Here is a 24,612-nt window from a genome sequence, read left to right as displayed (position 1 = left end):
TTGTGGGGAAGCATAGGAAAACCTTGCAGTGACACAGGCATGAATTTCACAACCATGGAAGGGGGTTGAGGTGTAACTACATAAAGTGCTCTCATTGCCGTGATGCTGGCAAGAGCACAAACATCCCTGATTTATGCCTGGATGATGGTTTCTTATACATGCTCTGTCCCTGAAAGATCTGAAGAGACATTTTTACTGCCAATGACTTAATGGGCCCATGTATCATTGAGAGGAATCAATGGTAAGCAGGTAATAGGGAGAAAAAATACAAAATAAAAAAAAACAATGAGGTGAAAGAACCAGTTTTGTCTCAGGAACAAAACAGGAGATTTTAACGAGAGAAAGATAGAGATGTGGGATTGAAATGGGGTGAAAACAACCCAGTAGAAAACAAACAAGACTTCAAGCACCTCTCTGAGCATAAAGCTTTGGGAACTAATAGCAAAAGTGAAGGTGGAGCTACTAGAAATGAATTTTATTCCAAGATTGAATTCCATCACTTACAGACCACCCAGGCCTAACAATACACAAGCAAGCCTACCAAACATCAAATCCAGGTCTCCCAAAGGGGGAGGGGCAGAGAGATGTAAGTACTTCTGACAGAATTGTTTAACACTTTTGACAGAATTGTTTAACCAGCCAGACCTAAGCCTCATTCTTGCCCTCCAGTAGGAAATATGGGCAGAACACTTCCCTTGAATCATCAAAGAAGAATCAAAGTCTGACTACATAGGTTTCTGAAACGGTTAAGTGTTTGAATAACAACAGACTCACAATAACAAGTCCTGGAAAGTGTAGACTGAATGATCAAAAACCAGGAATAAGTCCTATACTGCCATTACTCAGAATATTGCCCTTTTGCCAAGCAATTGACATCTTGTAGTTAGTATATGTTCAGGAAGTGTGGGAGGTTTGCTGCCTGAAATAATAAGTTTAAAGGAGGAGAGCAATGTTGAATATTCGCTCTTTTCCTGAATTTTCTGTCTTTTTTTCATTATTTTCAGACTTTGCACTGTTAAGTCTTGATACTTCAATAAGGAGCTGTGTGAAAAGCAAAAACACCTGTAAATGACTAACTGGGACAGCAATGAGCATTGCTCTGTCTAAGCTGAAAACAATTTTCATTTACAGCCTCAGTAAAAGGCTTCTTAGTGTCCCTAAGGCCTCCACGAGGACCAGTTAAAGCACATCAATAGATAAGTGAAAAAATGTCCTGGGCCAGGCTTTGTGGTCGAGTTGGGTGCCATCCAAGTAATGGAGGACATCCCTGGGAATGAGTGGGAAGGGTACCCAGTTCCCTCCAAAAACATTAAGTTCAAATCTACATCTTACTTGGACAACAAGTGGTGATTAGAACAAATTTTATCAACATCCCTGAACTCAACAATGAGAAGTCAACTCAGCAAGGCAGGGTGAAATCACACAGACCCTCCTCTAGTCCAGAAGGGGAGTGCACACAACCACCTCTACCCTCTCCACCTACATGCAGAACCAGTAAAAGAAGATGAGAACCACTAACCCCATGGGGTGGAAGGCTTTATCTATATTAGAACAACTGTCAAAATGTTTTCATTCACACCCATGACAACTGCTGAGACAGAAAAAAAAATGTAAGGCAATGCTACAAGACTATCAACTACTCACTGCAAACAGAAACTGCCTGCATCACTTTTCATGACAAACCTCCACACCCACTCACTAAGTCCACCACCTGATCTTTGGACAGAGTACAGGAGCTCAGATACTCAGGTCAAAAGAATTCTGAAGGGGTCTCTCATCTTGAAAGTGGGACAGCCTCTACAGTCAGCCAAGAATGGTTCGTTTTATGGCTTTTCCAAAACAAGTCATTGCATCCATTAAAGATGAGAAGGGACAGGTGGGAGAAGGACTAACAGATGAGGGGATGACTGAAAATGTTGTCCCAAATTTACAAAATCACAAAGGATGGCTCTTCTGGTGGAATAAACCAAAAGAAATGCAGCCTTCCCCTGGCTAACTTAGACGAGAGTTTAAGCAAGTCAAGGAAACTCTGCAGAGTTTCTGGCCAACAAAGAGAAGAAAACTAGAAGACACTTGACCATGTTACAAAAACAATGAACAGACCCACATTCCTCCTCTTCAAAAACAAATAAATAAATAAATAAAAATAAAAGAAAGAGGAGGGAAAATGGTTGTATTAACGAAGAGGGGGCTCTCTGCTTGTCAAGGAGCCTATAATTCCTAACCAAAAAGCACTCGCTCCTTGACATGAGGGATAAATACATAGTAGCAAAGAGAACCTTGAAATAATGAACTCTGCAACACCATTAAACAACAAAGCCTACAATGCCATCAATAAGACACAGTACTACCTGACAGCCAACTTAAAGAACAACAGACGGTGTCAAATAGAGGTGCTCCTTGATCCCAAAACACAGTTGGAAAGAATCAATCTCCCCATTACTATTTCTACCAGGAAGGGCTAGAATTTGGACAAACATGCATAGAGCATATCCCCTTGCTCCCTGTAGCAATATGCCTTCATGCTACAGCCACACCAAGCTCTATATTCCCTGCCAGTTATCAGGACTTCAGGGACCACAGATGACTCACTAAGACCACAGAGGAGTCAGTTTAGGGATGTTTAGAAAATAAATGACTCAAGTCAACCAGTATTTAATACTTAGCAATAGCAATCATGGGATGGCTGTAGCAGACTAAACAGTACTATGCATCAATTATAACATTTCTCTTTGGTTGACACCAAAGTGTGGCTTAACTGGGGTCATCATGTGTTTCTTTACTTTTGTAGGAATCCTGGGGAAAGATACTAGACTAGTGGTAGGTAAGCACTTGGCTAACTGCTCTTGTGGGCCATTTTAAAATTATCCAGTTTCCCTTTTTGTAAGTCACAGGCACAAAGCACACTCAACATATTAAGCCTACTTCCACATGTAGCACAAGGAGTCCCAAAGTCATAGATGCTCCACAGGAGTTCATTTCATGTGCCACAATAACTCCTCAGGGGCCAGTCTTGGAACAAAGGGTCCCATAAAACATTAGAAGAGGGGCTTACAAGCCTTGCTTATTTCAATGAAAACAATGTCACCATCAGCAGACCTCCTCCTAGAGGAGTCTAAGGGGAGCAAGCAGAGTATCTTCCAGAAGCCATAAAAGAAAGATTACACCAAAACCTCACGACTGTGCAGCAAGTATGCATTGAGTGCAAGACAGCTGTAGTGCATGCAGAAAGGGGAAAGACTTGCATTGGACCTAGCACAGGCATTATAAAGAGGTTCCTCAGGGTGAAATCCGACACTCCCAATAAAAGTTTTAACTAAGAATGGCAAACACTTAGATCCTGGTGTGTGTGGCCTCACTCAATGGGTCCTACTCAGCAAAGACTGTCTAAGCTTGCTGAGCCATAGGGTACGAAGAAGTTCTAACAAAAGCCACCTCAGTATACAGTATCCTTCATTAATATGGGACTTAATGGGCCACTTCTTGAGATCTGGCTGGTAGGGGATAAACAGACAGAGGTGAAACAATCACCATGGGATGCACACCTCACCAACACCAGGATGGGAAAGCCAGGAACACAATACTCTTGAGCAGTCTCCCACTGTTATGAAAGCACACCACAACAGAATTCAGTCCCCGCTAATCAAGGATGGTCCCTATCCTTATGTGGACCTGGTGATTATGCAAAATGTTAACTTGCCCCAAGGAGAACTGGCCTTTGAATGAAACCCAAACTGAAGAATTTGTGATGTACTGTTTAGGCACTGAGATGGACTCCCACTTATTCTCATGAAGAGCCTCCTACCATTTTGTGCAGGATTTGGACAAGTTTCAAAATTCCTCAAATACTCAAACTTTAAAGGAATTAAAATACAGATTTTGGGGGCTAAGAACAGCAAAGTGATAGCAAGGACTGAGCTTTTGTAGTGCAAGTAGCAAAAGAGTGCGTGTGATGAGTGTGCTTAAGTTTATGTGCAATGTCAAGGCATGCACTGTGCCAGGCATGCATCTGCCCATAAACGTCAAAACTATTTGAAATAAATGTCAAATTCTAACTGATGGAGAGAATGATCCTACCACTACAGTTTTTTTTCAAGAGGGATTCTTGATGTTAACTCAGTAATTTTCATATCTTTCAGTCCTGAAGTTACTGTTAAGGGCTCACATAATCCATCTGTAATGTCAGTTTTGTTACCCTAAAGAAAACAGGTATATTCTTACAGTATCTGCTCATCTGAAGTATCTCTCTTTGGCTGTAATACCCCCTTGTCTCTTAACTGGGATATTTCTCTGAGGCTTGCCTATTTAGGACTGCATGCTCTGATGCTGCATATTGGTCCAGAAGGGAGTGCCTCATCCTCAGACTTGCCAATCTTCCTCGTACTACTGAGGAAGGACATAGGTTCATAGGCTGGTACAAGGCTATCGGCCCTAGGCCCTATACAAGCTTAGCCATAACAATTCCCTGGCTATTTCTTCCCACAGAATTTACTTCCCTGGACCCCTGTCTAGCAGGGCGACTGACGTGATCCCCGGGGAGAATTTCCTATCTCCCATCCAATCATCAAGGTTCCTTTTGAAGAGGACCCAAGAGGCGCTCTGCTTGACATTCCTGCAAAGCAAGACAAAACAATAAAGTGAAAAACAAAAAAGTTCCACCGAAACTTGAAGCCAATAACGGTTTAATGCTCTCAGTCCACAAATATTCAATTGACAAAACACGTAATCCACGAACAACTAAGCGCTTTCGCCAAGGTTATAAACCATAGGCATCTTCAGAGTTGTTCGTTTACAATGCACTCTCCCCTTTTATACAATTTCCTAATAATTGATTAACCCATCATTAAACAATTAACAATTAATAGTCACTTAAACAAAATGAATTCATTTTTAAATTGATTTTTAAAACAGATACCCAGTACACCAAAATGACTTATCAAATGATAACCCTAATAAAAACATCATGTAACATACAAAAACTTCATTTTTTAACTCCTACACTATATTGTATATCAATTAATACCTCCATATAAACATTCACATACAATAATGTAAAAATTGAGTTTTATAAATTAATAATATTCACATGCACATATTACTACAAAAAATATATACTAAACCTTGTAAATATATGTATATATAAAACAGTACACTTATGCATAAGTATATGAATATAAAAAAAACATTTAAAAAAGACTCTAATACAGTTCCTATTTCTCTTGGTTAAGCAATTCTACCTTGTTTTATTTTTAAAAAAGGCTTTATAGAAATAAAGTCATTGAGTCCTGGTGGACTCATTGCATTCATCCGTATCTGCCACAGGGATTCATGTGCCTCTAAAATAGACTCCCAATCTCCACCCCACTTATTATCTGTAATTTTATCTATTACAAAAAATATAAACTTGTTAAAATTCATACATAGTCTAGAATGTAAATATAGGGCATTGTGTGGGTCTTTATTTTTGATAGCTCTCAAATGCTCACCAATCCTGTCCCTAAGTCTACGGGTGGTCTTACCAATATAGAAGCCCGGACATGAAAGACACGTGGCCACATAGACCACTCTCTTAGAATTGCAATTGTTTTTTCCAGGACACTTCACCGAAACACCAAACCCACCAATGTCAACATATGGTCCATTATTAATGTACCTACAGTACCTACAATTCTCACATTTAGACATGTAAGAACCTTTACTAAAATTCATATTTTGTGCCTCCAATATATTTTTGATATTACTACCTCTACTATGAATTATTTTTGGCTTAATGCCTATAGTTGAAAACATATTCTTGTCAAAAGTAATATCCCACCCTTTGTTAATAATTTCCATAACTTCAGGTGTTCTATTACTATATTGTAAAACCATACCCATTGTTCCAGACTCTGTCCCTTTAGATTTACCTACCTGTACTGGACTTTCCATGGCCAATATTGGTTGAAAACTACACCATCTTTTCCTTTCTACCTCTTTTTTAACTTTTATTAACATTTTAAGAGGGTACCCTCTCTCCAAGAACATGCCTATTAAAGTATACATTTCCTCTTTAAATTTTTCTTCCTCACTGGTCAACCTAGAAATTCTCACCATCTGTCCTTTCACCACACTACGTTTTTGGAATAAAGGATGATTACTAGTGTAAAACAACAAACTATTAGAATATGTTTCTTTCCTATAAATGGAACTTTGCAAAGTGCCATTTTCCACATTAAACATAATATCTAAATAGTTAATAGATTTCAATTCCCACTTGTAAGTAAATTTCAAAAACTTGGTCGTCCCATTTAAAAACTCAATAAATTCACCAACTTCGTCACCCTTCCCCTTCCATAATATCAGAATATCATCCAAAAATCTGTTATAAATCACAATTTTATGAGCAAATTCTGAAGTAAATATATATCTGTTTTCCCAATCAAATAACACCAAATTGGGCCCCCATGGCTACACCCGATGTCTGATGGTATATTTCATCATCAAATACCATAAAATTGTTTTTAAGGATTATTTCCATGAATTGTACTATTAAGTCAATTTCCCCCGTGTCCATTTCAGACAATTGATCAATACTGCTCTTAAACATATCTATACCAGTTGTATGGGGAATGACTGAGAATAGATTAACCACATCAATACTCAAAAAACTAATAGAATCATCTATTGATTTCCGAAATTTGGATAACCTCTCAAGGCAATGCCATGAATCTCGAATAATGTGTGGAACCCCCTTAACTAAACCCCCCACCTTCATTTCTACCCATGCTGCTAGGGGCTCCGTTTTTGAGCCCGAATGGAGGGTTAACAGTGGATTTATTCGTTTTTGGTATCCCAAACAACTTTGGGATGACAGGCTTGGAAACCGTTAAAAATTTTTTGTCTTCCACATTAATTCTCCCCTTCAAAAGTTCATCTTCAAGAATAATATCCAACCATCTATAGGCCAAATTCAACTCATTTCTAGACACATGTGTATAAGTAAATTTGTCATTCAAAACTTTTTTCATCTCCTCATTGTAATCCCAGCTTCGCATTATTACTACCCCTCCCCCTTTATCTGGTGTCATAATGCGAAGCTGTTTGTCAGTAGACAGACTACTCAAAATTTCTTTTTCATTCTTAGTCAAATTACTGTCCATGACATGTTTCACCTTATTTAAATTTCTAATTTCCCTCTCACAATATGTCTCAAACAACTGAACTTGAATGTTAGGTGGTGGAATAAAAATACTGGAACGTTTACATACATTCCCTACCCTACTTTCTACACTCTCTTCCCTGTCTTTAAAAAACATACGTAGGTTCAATTGCCTCGAAAACAGTTTCAAATTTAAAATTGTTTTGGCCACACTAAACTCAGTTGTTGGAACAAAGGACATTCCCTTTTTCAGAAGGCTAAAATAACCTTCTGAAACATTTAATTCAGTATAATTATAGATACTGAACCCTTCTCTCACAATTATTTCACAAGTCAAATCATGTTTTATTTCCAAATTGCCATTTGAAGCCATAGTTCTTAGTCTCCCATCATTCCTTCCAACACTTAATTCAATCTCTTCCCTGCCCCCCACTGTCCCCTGGCATATTGATTCCCCTGTTCGTTCCAACCCCCTCCCCATTGATTGAATTGTGAACCCCTTAGGTTCTTCAGCCGTTCTGATCTCCTGGGTCCGTTTTCTAAAAAATCTCCTTCACTCTGTTTCCTACTATCATGTCTATTTGTATCCCTTCCTCCTTCAACATTACCCTCCACATGCTGTTCATTCACCCCTCTAGTGTTTGAACTATTTCCTCCATTAGAACCCTGTGGATAAGCTACATTGTTCACATACTCATAGGTATCACAACCTAATTTCCGTTGCTTAGTTTCGATACCTTTTTTTACAAAATTTTCAACTTCATGTAAAACTTTGTTATAATTAACACAATATCGTTCAAATAAAACATCGTTCATAATACTTTTGTTTAAATCATCAATTTTCAACTGTAATTCTTTGATTTTACAATCATTATTCCTAACAATAATGTCCAGCATTTCGAGACCAGTCTTGTCAAATAAAGAAATTAACTCACGGTGGGCTGTAGTTCCGTATTCAACCCCCATAGGTAATTTCCAAATTCGCAAACCCTTGGGAACATGTTTTAAGTCCATGGATTTACGGAGATACATGTTGTCCATCTGAAGGGATCGAAATTTGTAACAAGACTTCTCGAAAGACGCTAACTGTTCTTTCCATGTTGGAATGTTCTTATTAGGATTTGAATTGGACCTTCGTTCGTTGTCCATCGACCAATCAACATCCGGAACACTAAACCACGCAGTAAAGTCTTTACGCTTGTCTCTTGTTTCTCGATTAGAAACACCAGCCTCCCTTAAAGGACCAGCAACCCCGTCGCTAGTCGTTGGTATCGGAGAGTGCAATGTAAAGAGTTCTGCCTGGCTGTCTGTGAACAGCTGATCATTAGTACATTTATCGCATTTAGCCACTTCTTTTTCTCTTTCTCTGTCCTTAATCAACAAGGACGTTAAGGTTTTAACCGACTCCAATACCTGTGCCAAAAGTTCTTCCATTGTTGAAAAACAATCTATAGCACTAATTCACCAAGTAGCCGAAGTAGCCAGATATAATTCACCAAATTGAATTTCAAAGCCAATGCAGCTGCAATGAACGGTAGACAACTGGTAACCAATTTGTACCTGGTCAATGACCAGCAAACATGAAAAACAAAAAAGTTCCACCGAAACTTGAAGCCAATAACGGTTTAATGCTCTCAGTCCACAAATATTCAATTGACAAAACACGAACAACTAGTTATAAACCATAGGCATCTTCAGAGTTGTTCGTTTACAATGCACTCTCCCCTTTTATATAATTTCCTAATAATTAATTAACCCATCATTAAACAATTAACAATGAATAATCACTTGAAAATGAATTGATATTTAAATTAATTTTTAAAACAGATACCCAGTGCACCAAACTGACTTATCAAATAATAACCATAATAAAAACAAGATGTAACATACAAAAACTTCATTTTTTAACTCCTACACTATATTGTATATCAATTAATAGATTTTTGGATGATATTCTGATATTATGGAAGGGGAAGGGTGACGAAGTTGGTGAATTTATTGAGTTTTTAAATGGGACGACCAAGTTTAGTGGAAATGAAATCTATTAACTATTTAGATATTATGTTTAATGTGGAAAATGGCACTTTGCAAAGTTCCATTTATAGGAAAGAAACATATTCTAATAGTTTGTTGTTTTACACTAGTAATCATCCTTTATTGTGAAAGGACAGATGGTGAGAATTTCTAGGTTGACCAGTGAGGAAGAAAAATTTAATCAAAATGCTAATTGAAGTGTCCTGGAAAAACAATTGTAATTCTAAGAGAGTGGTCTAGACTTAGGGACAGGATTGGTGAGCATTTGAGAGCTATCAAAATAAAGACCCACACAATGCCCTATATTTACATTCTAGACTATGTGTGAATTTTAACAAGTTTATATTTTTGTAATAGATAAAATTATAGATAATAAGAGGACTCAATGACTTTATTTCCATAAAGCCTTTTAAAAATAAAACAAGGTAATATTCATATACTTATGCATAAGTGTATTGTTTTATATATACATATATTTACAAGGTTTAGTATATATTTTTGTAGTAATATGTTCATGTGAATATTAAATTGTTAATTGTTTAATGATGGGTTAATCAATTATTACAACTCTGAAGATGCGTCAATTGAATATTTGTGGACTGAGAGCATTAACATGTTTGCTGGTCATTGACCAGGTACAAATTGGTTACCAGTTGAAAACAATAAAGTGGACCAATGCAGTACAGTGATTAATAAATAAATGCATGCCTGACTTACAGGGAAATCTAACTGCACTCTTTTGATGGAGGAAATATCCAGTCACAGGAATGGTGGAACAGCATCTGCTTCTGAAACACCACAAAGTAGAGTTTTTCTTAAAGAACAAAAACGGTAAAAACATGCTTGTTATTTTGTCTGTTTATTTTACAGATATGAGAACTGGACCACAACACCCCCTTTCAGCCACAAAACCTAATCACAAGATATTTGTTACATTTTCCTGACTGGGTTGGTCCTACTCTGCAAGGCCCATTTTCAGGGGGAACCATGGAAAAAGAAAAACAGCTGTCAGCATACACATACGTAGTGTCACAGGAGAGACATCTATAAATAAAATAGGTTAAGGCTGAAAGCCACAAGTCAGACAGAAGTTAACTACTGGACATAAAGGTAAGAGTTGCAATGGACATGACACAGAAGGGAAAAAATCAATGAAATGTACAAAACAAGTTTGAAATTTACAATGAGGAAAATATGAAGTAGGAACACAATATTGGAATTCTGAAGCAAATATTTAGCTAACCTAATTGCAATTTAAAAGCAAAGGTCCTACAGAAATTTACTGGAGAGAAATGTAAACAATAAGATAAAGACAGCTTAGGGAGCTCAGGGCCAGGTTTGGGATACTGCTGCAGGGAAAGATTTGCAAAGACTGCTGCGTAAGTATAACGTGAAGGCTGGGAAAAGTAGGAATAGGTAGTACAATAACAAAGTAAGCATGGGGTTGATGAGGATAAAGATGGAAAGGTGAATGGCGTAAGGTAAACAGTTGCATAAGAAGAGAGCAAGTATTATGAGATAAGAAAAAGATGAGTAAGGAAGGTGGTGTTTCAGAAGCAGATGAGAGGAATTTGGCAAAAAACTTAGGGTATGACGAAAAAATAGATGTTAAGAGGTAGGAAAGATTGTTTTAAGCAGAGGAAAGGAGAGACACAAGAAAGACAGAGATAAAACAATAGAAGTTTGTGGCATTAGTGCCTATGAGTCCATGGACAATTTACTATTACAGCTATGAAGTTTAAGATAGGCAAGGAATGAAGACTTGTGAAAATAAGTGATTTTGTATTTGGGGCACACATGCATGATGTCCAAGAGGACTCTACCTACATTGTTAAAGTTGGCAGCATTAACAGTAGCAATGCAAGGTCAAATACTGGTGTCAGTAAAACACTACTAGGTACAACTTATGTTAATACCACAAGATTAACTTAATAATGTTTAATGGCAATCACTAATGACCCATACACGCAAGACAAGGCTAGTGCATTTCACACAGGTGTTTCATAATAAATAGAGTTGCACCATAAATTTTACATTTACATTGTAATTGATCATCATCATCAAAAAAAAAATATTTAGAAAGAACCTAAATTAGCAGAATGTATATTGCTTATCCAGGAAGTCCAGATAAAGAAACTGGAATAAATTAGCAAAATAAATCAAAAGAAGCACATTTCAAATCCTGGCTTAAAACAACAAGTTTCGAACAGTATAATAATGGTGCCACATTAAATGAATAACTGATGTAATAACATGTTTTACAGAAAATGAATATATTTATGAATAACATGCCTTTTTAGTAAATAGTTCAAAAAGAAGATGATAATCATCACTACACTCCTTTTCCCCATTTCCTACATGGGGTTGGGGGTTGCACGTCAACTGTCGCCACATCTCTCATTTCAGTGCTACTCTCTTGCTTTCAAGAGTCATACCTATCACAGATGATCTTGCTCTCCCAAACATTCTTTACTAAATCATTTTCTACTTTCCTGCACACGTACCCAAACCATTGCAATTTGTTTTCTTCAACCTTCTCTGCAATAGGATCCACTTGACTTCTGCTCTAATGCCATCATTCCCTCATCTGTCCCACAGTGTGCATCCAACCACTGATATCAGGCACTTTATTTCCATCACCTCTACCTATCTCAACTGCTCTGCCAATATTGTCCAGGTTTCTGTTCCATACAGAAGTACTGGTCACACCATTGTTTTGTACACCTTATGTTTCAGCTTCTTTGGCATTCTTTACCTGCTACTCCTGACACACTATGCCATTTGGCTGCAGCCCCTCTCAATCTAGCTTTGACCTTCTCATTCAGATGAATTTTCAACCACCCCACATAAGACACTTAAAGCTGGTAATATATTCCCGAATCTTCCCTTCTATCTCAATTTTCAGCATGTTCAGATTCCCCCATTTGCTGTCATGACAACCATCTTGTCTGGAACTCTTGTTTCATCTCAGAAGCCTTTGGTTTTGTACTTCATTCCCCTATCATTTGCTGATGCCCCTCTCTGGTGCCTGCATGCAATACTACATCGTCTGCATACAGCAGCTTTGTTGATCTTCCCTCTCCAACCTGCCTGCTAATGTAGTTCATTGCTAGTATGAACAGCACTGGGAACTCTTCTACAAGTCTGAATGCTGTTCATACTTATGTCATTGGGTCCTTGTACACAGCATGCACTAATTCTACCTATATATCTAGGACCTGGAACAATGACAGCTTGCTTGAAATCCTGTTACATGCTCTCTCAATCTATAGGAATGTCCACTTGGACTCTCCTCTTCCCTAGCTTCTTCCCAGACATTTGTCTCTTTGCTAACAATGGGTCAGTTGTGCTGTATTCTGACCAGAATCCGAAATGTTGACTTCACATCTTACTTTCTACTGTTCTGCATATTCATTTATCATCCTCTCCAACACTTTCATGCAGTGTGATAGATGACTGATACATCTATACTGCATATAGTTTTGAATATTCCCCTTTTTTTTGTCTGCACTGTACTAGAATGCTTATTCTCCAACCACCGGGGATACACCTTTCTCTCCATACTGCTATGAGTACTCTCAGGAGCCATTTCTCACCTAACTCAACCAACATCTTTTAAAACACCTTTATTAAATTATCACTTAAGACACAGGCAAACACACTAACATAAAAAAGCAAAGTACATTAAAATGTATTTCCATTTACATTCAATATACAGCACCTATGAACTTTATTATATCTTTTCTTTGTAATCATCATCAATCCAACATTACATAAATTGTTGCATTCCTGATTTTCCTTAAATCTCACTAATCCTCCTGAAAATTATTCTGCATGCATTGTTCCCACAATTTCCATTTATTTATAAAGTAATTTGCCCCTTCTCTTTTCCAAAGTTCCCTCTTCCAGTTCTCTTTTATAATATTCAGTACATCAAATACAGCTGCTTAAGGCTTTGATTTACATTTTCTAGTAATTTCTATCTGGCAGCCAACAGAATTAAACTTAAGGCCTTACTTTGTCTAGGCAGTTTAGATCTTGTGCCCCAACTCACAAAATCATGTCCTCAGTTACAGCCATGTGCTCACCCAATATTTTTGAAGAGAGTACTCTGTAGTTTTTAAAACTTTCCAACTCACTACACTCCCAAAACATGATCCCAATTACCTCTTTCTATCTACCAAAGGAAAAATTCTTTGAAGTCTGCTTGAGGTATAAAAATATCTATGCAAACAATTCCGAGCAAAGATCCTAACTCTTCTAGACTTTGTTGCATACTTGGGAGCTGTACGTGTCCTCCCCATTGTTTTCTTGTAAATTGCTTTTCTGGTCTCTCTTCCCAATCTTTTATAACCTCATCTGATTGATTCTCATAGTCGTCATGCAATATTTTATATATCCTACTAATTAGTCCTTTAACAGCAGCTTCTGTCCAAGATTTGACAAAGATTAAGATTCCCCTATCCCTTTCTCTTTGCCTGTACTCTGATCATCAATCCCTGGTAGGGATGGCAGTCTCTAAGCTACAGTCCCAACTTCTTCTTGGCCTCATTCCACTCTATTATCATTCCCTCTCATTATTTTGACAGGTTTCTCCAGTAAACTCTAGTCCCCTCTTGCTTATTTTCTGTCTGAGCATCCAAGTGCTCTGGATTATGTGGAATGCTCCACATTTGACGAGCAAAGCCACTGTTCCGCATTGAACAGCTGTGGCACCGCTACACATATTCGGATTGGCTTGTGTACTGAAATTACTGCCAATCAGTATTGCGATATACAAACAAATGCATAGCTGTGCTGCCCTTCCACATTACACAGCACTGGCTGTGCTCTACTGTTTTTGATTGGCTCGTACACCGCATTTACAGCCAATTGTGAATGCGGTGTATGAGCGAATCAGGTAATGGGTTTCAGGAGGACAGGAGTCAATGAGAGCTCCCCAATACAGGTCAATCACATTCTGCTGTGGGTTGAAGATGTCGGGACTCGGACCCGGAAGCCAGGAGAGGAGTCAGCAAGCTGAAGGGACTTCAGGGGCCTTGCTTTGGTGGATCAAGATTGGTCAGACGGTCACTAGAATGCTGAGGTTTGTGTTTTTGCCTGCTAGACAACCGGGGCTGATCAGATCATCGTTTTGGATTAAATTTCGTGCTGTGTGGAGACTGAGTCTGTGGATTATATTGAGCTGCTGGGGCCGCTTGGATAGGCAGAAGTGCTTTATAAATGTACTGCAAGGTTATCTCTGCAAGAATTTCTATCCTTGAGAACCTGTATGCTAGCAACTTTCTAAGTTTATAAGGGCGATATTTAGTGTCTCTATTTTTGTGCTGCTTGTCCCTAGTATGTCTGTTGCATGGAAACACAGATCCTGTTATTCTAGCAATATTTCCAAGTTTATAAAAGCAATATTTAAAGTGTCTCTATTTTTGTGTTCTGCTTGCCCCCCTAATATGTCTCAAAGTAATTGCCATATCTTTGAGAAACTATATGCCAACACAGATCCTGTTATTCTAGCAGCTTTCTAAGTTTAGAACAATATTTAGTGTCTCTATGTTAGTGCTGCTTGTCTACAGTATGTCTTTTGTAGGCCAACACAGATCCTGTTCTTGCAGTATTTCCAAGTTTATGAGTAATATTTCTAAGTTTATAAGAACAATATTTAAAGTGTCTCTGTTTTTGTTTTGCTTGCCCCCCTATTACATTGGCTTTATCCAGATTTCTTGCACTGAGAGGTTGAGAGGTATGTCAGGATGGATGTCAAAAGTGAGCTATTTATAGTAATGAGATGCTTTAAAGTAGACAGGATGTTGTTTAACTTGGTCTAACTAAAATCATTTGTGTGACTTGCAACGAATGTGAATTTTATTTTTGTAAAGTGCTTCTTCATTTACTTATGGTGTGGTTATGGTATTGCAGATTATAAAACAAAGGTTTTGGATCTGAGAAGCATCTTATTGAATTTTAAAGATGTTCTACCATGCTCTATGGCAATGGGCATGTTTTGCGCAGTGCGAAAATAGGATGTTCCACATTTTGACCATTTGTCACACATTAAGGTCTGTGCTCCACATTGGCCTCAACAGGTTGAGACCTATGTTTTCTGTACCCCTATTTGCAGTTGTCCCTATTGCCAAAATCTCCTTTCCACATTCTCATGTTGGTTTAGTTATTAGAATACTTTACTTCATGAATATAATATTCTGTATGGATATTATTCTCTTTAATGATGTGTGGCTAAAATCCCACAATCTCCGTTTCTTGAACTTACTCCTGCTTCATCATCACCCCTTTCCATTCTGAATTATAACCTTCTGCTTTGTGTTATGTATATGAGCTTTAACTATGTAGACCTAAAATATCCCCTCAAATCGAGTAATCATAAACCATCGTGTTATACTGGAAGGATCAGCTTCTCACTTAACTCTTCCTCTATTCTCCTCCCAATTAAATTCTTTATTACTGTCCACTTCGCCTCTGGCTGATAAAAAATATGTCTGACCTGCTTATAAAATTAAAGGGACTAAACAATTTCATTGCTTGTATCTTACTATCCATATCTATAAACAGGAGTTTCCAGTTTCTCAGTTTTTGTGTTATGGAGCTTCCAGTTTCCCAGTTTTTGTGTTATATTTTGTTAGGTCTCTTTCCACATACCCTTAGCTGCCTAGAAGCCTTTTTAATCTAAACTCCTAAATACTTCATCTTATCATGTCTCCATAATATTGGTATTGCTGAACCAATTCATGTGTGGGTACATAAATTACAGCTACAGCCTTTGTTTTATCTTCGTTATCCAGAAAGAGCTGTAAATGTCTCAAAATATTCCACAGCACTGACATGTCCTTTTCTGTATTTATCAGGTACAAAATAATATCATGGATGGTGCAGTGATGCAACGGTTAGCATTGTCACCTCACAGCAAGAGGTTCTTTGGTTTGATTCTCGGCTGGGGTGCCTTCTGTGAGTAGTCTGCATGTCTTTCCGGTATTTACGTGGGTTTCCTCCCGCATTCCAAAGACATGCATTGCATCTGGAGCATTTTTCTCCAAGCCTCCTCTGAAAATGGGCTTTGTCCCAGTCGGACTTTCCCAGTAAACAAATGTTAAATAAATAGTAAATCATCTGCAAATAAAGCCATCTTTTCTTGATTACCATATCAATTATACCCTTTATTTCAGAGTCAGCCATCTTTTCTTGATTACCATATCAATTATACCCTTTATTTCAGAGTCCCTTTTTTCTTTGCCAATGGCAAATATAAAGCAAATAAAGGGGAAAGAGCACCCCCCCCCTCTCTGCCTGCTTCCTCTGTTCAAAAACAACTTACCAGAGAAGAACCCTCACACTAATTCTTGCCTCTGATCCTTCATATATATCCTCTTAATTAACCTTATTATTGTATGAGGGAATGCAAATGCTTCTATTGCTTTACTCAAAATCACAGCTTACTCTGTTGAATGCTTTCTCTGCATCAAGACCCATCAACAGCAGCAATATTTTCCTAATTTTGCTTCCCTTTGGATCATCACTGTTCTATTAATGTTGTCAAATGTTTGCCTCCCCTCCACAAATGCATACTGATCCAGATATATCAATTTTGGCAACACCTTTGCCATTTTGTAACTAATTTAGACAAACACTTTCTAATTATGGTTTAAAACTGGAATGGATCTGTAAGAAGCTGAGTTTGATGGGTCTTTAGTGTCCTTAGGTAATAGCCTCACAGTTTTCTTCCAAGATGTTGGTGCTATCCCTTTTAAAATACTGTTAGACAAAATCCTCCAGACCTTTATCACTTTCTTCTCTCCTAGCTCCTGTCTTCCACAGGAATATCAACAGTTCCTGGAGATTTTTCAGAAGATTGATTATACATCACCATTTTTATTTTATCTCCTATCTTAACTGTTGGTTGTTGAGCCTCATCTTCCTCTAACCTTAGCATAATCAACTTCTAAAAATATTTCCATTTGTGCTTTTTCTTGATTTCCACATTTCTTTGCTTTATGCAAATTTTCATAAAATTTCCTAAACATTTCTAAAACCTCTACAGGATCTTGGGTTATTTTTCTTGTTACAGGCTTCCTAAGTTTGGCAACAACCCTTTCTATTTTCTGTTGCATAAGTCATTGGGCTAAATATTTTTGTACTCTGGAGTTATCAAAAATAGTTGTTCAACAGCAATATTTCTAAACTTAAACATATTATCCAGATACTCCTTTATTTTCTCTTTAACACTCAGTACTTGCACTTATTATTCTGTGAGAGTCCCCTTATTCTGCAACATTTAAACTTTGTCAGCCCCTCCAAGTAATTCCTATTACCTCTTAACCATATCTCTTTCTCCTTTATTTCTACTGTTTTTTGACACAATTTTCATTTTATTCCACTCACTAGCTATAACTTCTGAAGATATTTCATTTTATTCCACTGACTAGCTATAACTTCTGAAGATATTTCTGGCTTCCCTAATGGTCGAATAATTTATACTACCCATTACTTATAGTTCTCATTTTTGAATGGGTAAGTGGGAAAGAGATAGTGTCCATTTTTACTTCAATACCTTGCCTTTTTACTGTGTTTTTTATTGATGATCTGAAATAGTTACTGGAGGTGTGCCAAAGTTCTCAATTAAAAGCAAATGTTCCTGTGAAATCTAATTTTTGTCTAGTCCAGTCCAGTTACTGTACCTTAGGGAATAATGTGTAAATTCTGCCAGAGTTCCTACTCCTGAATTCACATCTTCTATAACAGTTTCATAAATTACTTAAGAAATATACTGTGTTTTGATATATTTTCCAGTCGAGCTCCACCGATACAGCCTTACAACTGCAAATCAAAGTCACAGTCCCCACCAAGAAGTAATACTCTCTGCTGAAAGCTGATAATTTCTCCCAAAAATTTCTTAAGCTCCATAACAGCAGTTTTTGGTGGAATACAAATACAAGCCAATGTAATTTTCTTCCCTTGCCAATAGCTCCTTATTAACACAAATCTACCATTACTGACCCCCCTTCTATTACTCTTGGTGCCCCTCTGACAATTAGTATAATTACTCCCCATTTACTTTGTCCCGGATATACTGCTGAATATTTATCCTGAAATACTTTGTCAAATTCACATGCTCCTTTCTTTCCAAGTGTGTCTCCTGCAGCATTGCTACTTGCACTCTGTATTTCTTAAAATAATTCAGTATTATTTTCTTTTTGTCTGTACCTGTAAGGCCTTTTACTTTCAAAGATAATTTGGATAACACTGCTATTACGATAAAAAGCCATTGTTCCCACCCGATATACATGAGCTTTTTGAATAGGTATTTCCAATTTTTGTCTTATGTGCAAATACTGTTAGGCAGGCTGATCTTTTATACAGCTGTTTCCTTTCCATTTGAAGTCACATTTTCAAAACTTATTTTTAATGAAAAAAAAAAACATTTTCAAAAGACACAAAACTATGTGCATTTTCAAAAAATAAAGTTTACTCCTCTAGACAGAAATAACTGCCCCAAATAGACAGCTATATCCACAAGCATTACCTAACACAAAAGAAAGTTTACCTCTGCCCAAATGCATGCTACAGCCTGTGTTTCCCACTTACAATGGTTGCCTTCTGTTCTCTTATCTATGTTACCCTCCCAGATGTGAGAAACAGTTTGTATGCTTTCAGAAAACATTAACTTTTAGCCTTAAGAAAAAGTACACTAGCTATCTTTAAAGTACACTGCTCTACTAAATGCATTAAGTATTACAGCTGCTAGAGAGGCTGTAGCCTCTTATTCACATCACATAATTTTAAACTTTATTTTTCATTGAACTGCTTGCCATTGTACCTTTACTTTTTGCATTCCCCTCAGCAAATAATGCTCTAAATTCATGGTTAATTATTAATTGCTTGCAAAAGCAAACAGCTTGTCTCCATAGCAAAGTACGCAGCAATGAATATGACAATTTCACTAAACCAAATGTACAGCTGCCTTCAGCTACAGACTTCTTGACTTCCACTGAACTGACAGTGGGGGAAAAAAGCCAGTATCTTTGCAGATGCAAGAAACCAAGCATCTAATGGCCATCACCCTGTCCTATCACTAAAGCCCACTTCCTTACAATAAAAAATATAAAAAACAGCTGTTCAAACCTAAGCCAAGGGCATCAATCCAGACATCTACTCCTACAAAAAAAGAAAAACATTGCAACCCAACACACAATACAATCAATATGCTTTAATACCCCATAAAAGTAGCCCAAGATCAGGCAGAGCACATCAGCACTAAGCTTGCTTCTGTATAGCTTCTCCTCCCTTGCTATACCATAAAGCACATTTTCTACAACCAAAAAAGTACTTGTCTACTTCAACAGTCAATGAAAAGACTCCCCCACATCTACAACACTTTGACCACACAAAGCTGCTCTATAGCACATAACATGCAGTCTACATCATGAAATGCAGCATACAAATACCAATAAGAACAAAACTGCTTTACCCACAGCCACTATTTCCCCGATCTAGTGTCTTTCCAAGCATGAAGTACCAGTGTGGGGTATACGCCCTACAATCTACCCACAAGTCTAGCAAAGACAACAAAAGTCCAGTCTCACCAAGCTATTTCTTTATGCAAAGCCAGATCTCACAAATGTGGCTGTTGCTTCACAGCCTTCTATCTATTCACCAGTTTCAGCATTGCTGGTAATCTTACTCATCTGCATCTCTCAGCACCAAACTTGTGTTCAAGTCCAAGGTACTCCTGACTCTTCTAGTCAACTCATGTCTCTCTCTCTGCCTCCCAAGTCTCTCTATGAGCTTTACTGTCAGAAGAATAAGTCCCCTTCTGTTTACAGGCTCAGGTTTTGTTGAATAAACTATCGCCTCCTTAGCCTGGTCTGCATAAAAAAGTCTTTCATCCTCCAGGAAAAAAAAATACTCTGAAAACAGCTGAATATAGCAGCTTGAATCTCACACCTGCCTAACTGATAAAATGAAATTGCTTCTCTTCTGCCTGGTCATCATCATCTTCTTTCGGCTGTTCCCGTTAGGGGTCGCCACAGCAGATCACCTGTTTCCATTTCTTCCTGTCCTCTGCATCTTGCTCTGTCACACCAACCATCTGCATTGTCCTCTCTCACCACATCCATAAACCTTATCTTAGGCCTTCCTCTTTTCTTGTTACCTGGTAGCTTCATCCTTAGCATCTTTTTCCCAATATACTCAGCATCCCTCCTCAGCACATGTCCAAACCAACATAATCGTGCCTCTCTGGCTTTGTCTCCAAACCTTCCACCCTGGGCTGACCCTCTAATATACTTATTCCTAATCCTGTCCACCCTCGTTGCACCCAGTGCAAATCTTAACATCTTTAATTCTGCCACACCCAGCTCAAACTCCTGCCTTTTTGTCAATGCCACCGTCTCCAACCCATATAACATAGCTGGTCTCACTACCCTCTTGTAGATGTTCTCTTTCACTCTTACAGGTACTCGTCTGTCACAAATCACTCCGGACACTCTTCTCCACTCACTCCATCCTGCCTGTACTCTCTTCTTCACCTCTCTTCCACACTCACCGTTACTCTGAACTATTGACCCCAAGTATTTAAACTCATCCACCTTCGCCACCTCTACTCCTTGCATCCTCACCATTCCTCTATCCTCCCTCTCATTCACACACATATATTCTGTCTTAGTCCTGCTGACCTTCATTCCTCTTCTCTCTAGAGCATATCTCCATCTCTCCAGGGTCTCCTCCACCTGTTCCCTACTCTCACTACAGATCACAATGTCATCTGCAAACATCATAGTCCACGGGGACTCCTGTCTGATCTTGTCTGTCAACCTGTCCATCACCATTGCAAATAAGAAGGGGCTCAGAGCTGATCCTTGATGTAACCCCACCTCCACCTTAAACGCATCTGTCACTCCCACCGCAGACATCACCGCTGTCACACTACCCTCGTACATATCCTGTACCACTCTTACATACTTTTCTGACACTCCTGACTTCCTCATACAATACCACAACTCCTCTCTAGGCACCCTGTCATATGCTTTCTCTAAGTCTACAAAAACACAATGCAACTCCTTCCGACATTCGCTGTACTTCTCTATCAACACTCTCAGAGCAAAGATCGCATCTGTAGTGCTCTTTCCTGGCATGAAACCATACTGATGATCACTAATCATCACGTCCCTTCTTAACCTTGCTTCCACTACTCTTTCCCATAACTTCATGCTGTGACTGATCAGTTTTATCCCTCTGTAGTTACTACAGCTCTGCACATCACCCTTATTCTTAAAAATCGGTACCAAAACACTTTTTCTCCATTCCTCAGGCATCCTCTCACTTTCCAAGATTTCATTAAACAATCTGGTTAAAAACTCCACTGCCATTTCACCTAAACACCTCCATGCTTTCACAGGTATGTTATCTGGGCCAACAGCCTTTCCATTCTTCATTCTCTTCATAGCTATCCTTACTTCCTCCTTGCTAATCCACTGTACTTCATGATTTACTATCCCTGCATCATCCAACCTTCTCTCCCTCTCATTCTCTTCATTCATCAACCCCTCAAAGTACTCTTTCCATCTCCTCAACATACTCTCCTCGCTTGTGAGTATGTTTCCCTCATTATCCTTTATCACCTTTACCTGCAGCACATCTTTCCTAGCTCGGTCCCTCTGTCTAGCCAATCGGTACAGGTCATTTTCTCTCTCCTTAGTGTCCAACCTTTCATACAACTCTTCATATGCCTTATCCTTAGCCTTCGCCACCTCTCTCTTTGCCAGGCACCTCATCTCCTTATACTCCTGTCCACTTTCTTCATCTCTCTGACAATCCCACTTCTTCTTTGCCAACCTCTTTCTCTGTATACTCTCCTGTACTTCCTCATTCCACCACCATGTCTCCCTGTCATCCTTCCCCTGTCCAGATGTGATACCAAGCACCTTTCTAGCAGTCTCCCTTACTAGCTCTGCTATAGTTACCCAGCTATTTGGTAACTCTTCAATGCCACCCAGTGCCTGCCTTAACTCATCCCTGAACTCCACCTCACAATTACTATTTTTCAATTTCCACCACTTGATCCTTGGTGCTGGCCTCACACTCCTCCTCCTCTTCTTGATAACCAACATCATCCTACAAACCACTATCCTATGCTGCCTAACGAGACTTTCTCCGGTCACCACTTTACAGTCTCCAGTCTCCTTCAAACTGGCCCTCCTACATAAGATAGAATCCACCTGTGTGCATCTTCCTCCACTCTTGTAAGTCACCCTATGCTCCTCCCTCTTGTTAAAATACATATTCACCATAGCCATGTCTATCCTTTTCGCAAAATCCACTACCCTCTGGCCTTCTGCATTCCTTTGTTTAACACCATACCTACCCATCACTTCCTCATCCCCTCTGTTCCCTTCACCAACATGCCCAATGAAATCTGCTCCAATCACCACTTCATCCAATTCACTCCAAAATTTTTCTTTCTCATCCATTGCACACCCAACTTGTGGAGCATACACACTAACAACATTCATCATTACACCATCAATTTCCAACTTCATAAACATCACTCTATCCGACACTCTTTTCACCTCCAAAATACTCTCAGCACACTGTTCCTTCAGAATAATTCCTACGCCATTTCTCCTTCCCTCCACACCATGATAAAACAATTTGAACCCACCTCCGATACACCTAGCATTACTCCCCTTCCATCTGGGTTCTTGCACACACAATATACCAACCTTCCTTCTGTCCATCATATCAGCTAGCTCTCTCCCTATACCAGTCATACTGCCAACATTCAAAGTTCCGACCCTCAGTACCACAGTCCTAGCCTTTCTCCTCTCCTCCTGCCTTCGGCCATGTCTTCCGCCTCTTCTCCTCCTTCGGCCAACAGTAGCCCAATTTCCGCCAGCACCCTGTAGGCTAACAGCACTGGTGGCAGTCATTGTTAACCCGGGCCTCGACCGATCCAGTATAAAAATTTTTCTTGGTGACTGCATGAAATGTTTTGGCGAAGTTTTACGCCGGATGCCCTTCCTGACGCAACCGTCCCCATTTATCCGGGCTTAGGACCGGCACAAAGAAATGCACTGGCTTGTGCATCCCCAGTGGTTGGGTTTCTCTTCTTCTGCCTGGTGTACAGTGAATAATAATTTTCCATAAACACTCTGATGTCTCCAGTTTGTAAAACTTATCCCTTCTGACACAGTTTTGCCAGAATCAAATCTTTCAATATGATCGCATCTTTACTAATGTTGGTCTTGGCTGCTTTCTCATGGAGAGGTGTGGAGCATACACTTGATGTGCCTTTTAAATTAACAAATCCTGCTGTGGAACACCAGTTCAGTTTCTTATTTGTACTTTCATAAAATTAATACACTTAGTGTTTTCTAGTTTCCCCTGGTACACAAGAAAATTTTAGGTTTTCTCTGTGTGCTCTGTCTTCTAACTCTTATTTTTTTTAAACAGCTCTTCTTGAGAAGCCTCATATTCAGACAGCTTTTTCTACATTTCAACCTCTGATTTTTGCAGTTTTATTAGTCCATCTGATCAGCTTAACACTTCTTCCATTTTTCTGGACTTTTGTTTGAGATAAATTCCTTCAGTGTTTCATTTATTTAATCACCTCTGACTACATTTGATTTATTTTTTTCTTCTAAATTACCGGAAGCCACCTCTTAAACCAAAGCTGATGCATGAATTAGAAGTTATGTACTCACCATAACGTTCCATCTGAGTAGGTGTATTCATTTGTCTGCAACCTGTGGGTTATGGATCCGATATCGGATCCGAACCGGCATGGTTTTCCAGCTATGGATCCAAGCTCTCAGCTCCTCCCCTCACCCATAATGCCCTGCTCTACCCTCATGACCTCAGATCGAGTTTGCCAAAGCAACAACACCCTGAAAAGGGTAACATAGAATATACAGGAAACTGAAAGGCCAGGGGGATAGGAGGGCGGGATGGTTGCAGACAAATGAATACACCTACTCAGATGGAACGTTATGGTGAGTACATAACTTCTAAATCTGAAGTAGGATATTCATTTGTCTGCAACCTGTGGGACAGAGTCCCCAGCTACCTGAATCTTGGGCGGCCATCATGGAAGGATATTTCGGAGCACCGCGGAGCCAAAGGATGCCCTATCCCTAGATGCAAGATCCAACTTATAGTGGGAAATAAAAGTATGAGATGAAGCCCACGTGGCTGCTGCACAAATATCATCTAGAGGAATCCTAGCCTTGAAGGCTGCCGAGGTAGATACTGACCGGGTTGAATGGGCATGAACAACCTCCGGTGCGGGCCTTCCTGAAGCTTGATAAGCCAATAAGATGCACTGTGAAATCCAGCGGGACAGAGAAACTTTAGAAATTGGCTTGCCCAAATTGAATTTTGCAAAGGAAATAAACAACTGGTCGGATTGCCTATGACCAGCCGTCCTGTTCAGA

At 38.9% G+C, this 24,612-nt stretch overlaps 1 protein-coding gene across 1 annotated transcript in view; it reads right to left on the bottom strand.

The window, feature by feature from the left end:
- IQGAP3 (IQ motif containing GTPase activating protein 3) overlaps positions 1–24,612 on the bottom strand; it is a 2,364,408-nt gene that overhangs the window by 372,060 nt on the left and 1,967,736 nt on the right. The gene's annotated exons all lie outside the window — the stretch shown is intronic.

This window comes from Protopterus annectens, chromosome 8.part0 (genome assembly GCF_019279795.1).
Source record: "Protopterus annectens isolate FY-2018-M chromosome 8.part0, PAN1.0, whole genome shotgun sequence".
NCBI lineage: Eukaryota > Metazoa > Chordata > Ceratodontiformes > Protopteridae > Protopterus > Protopterus annectens.
The sequence above is the reverse complement of the archived record's forward strand: the minus strand, read 5'-3'. Positions and strand labels throughout refer to the sequence as shown.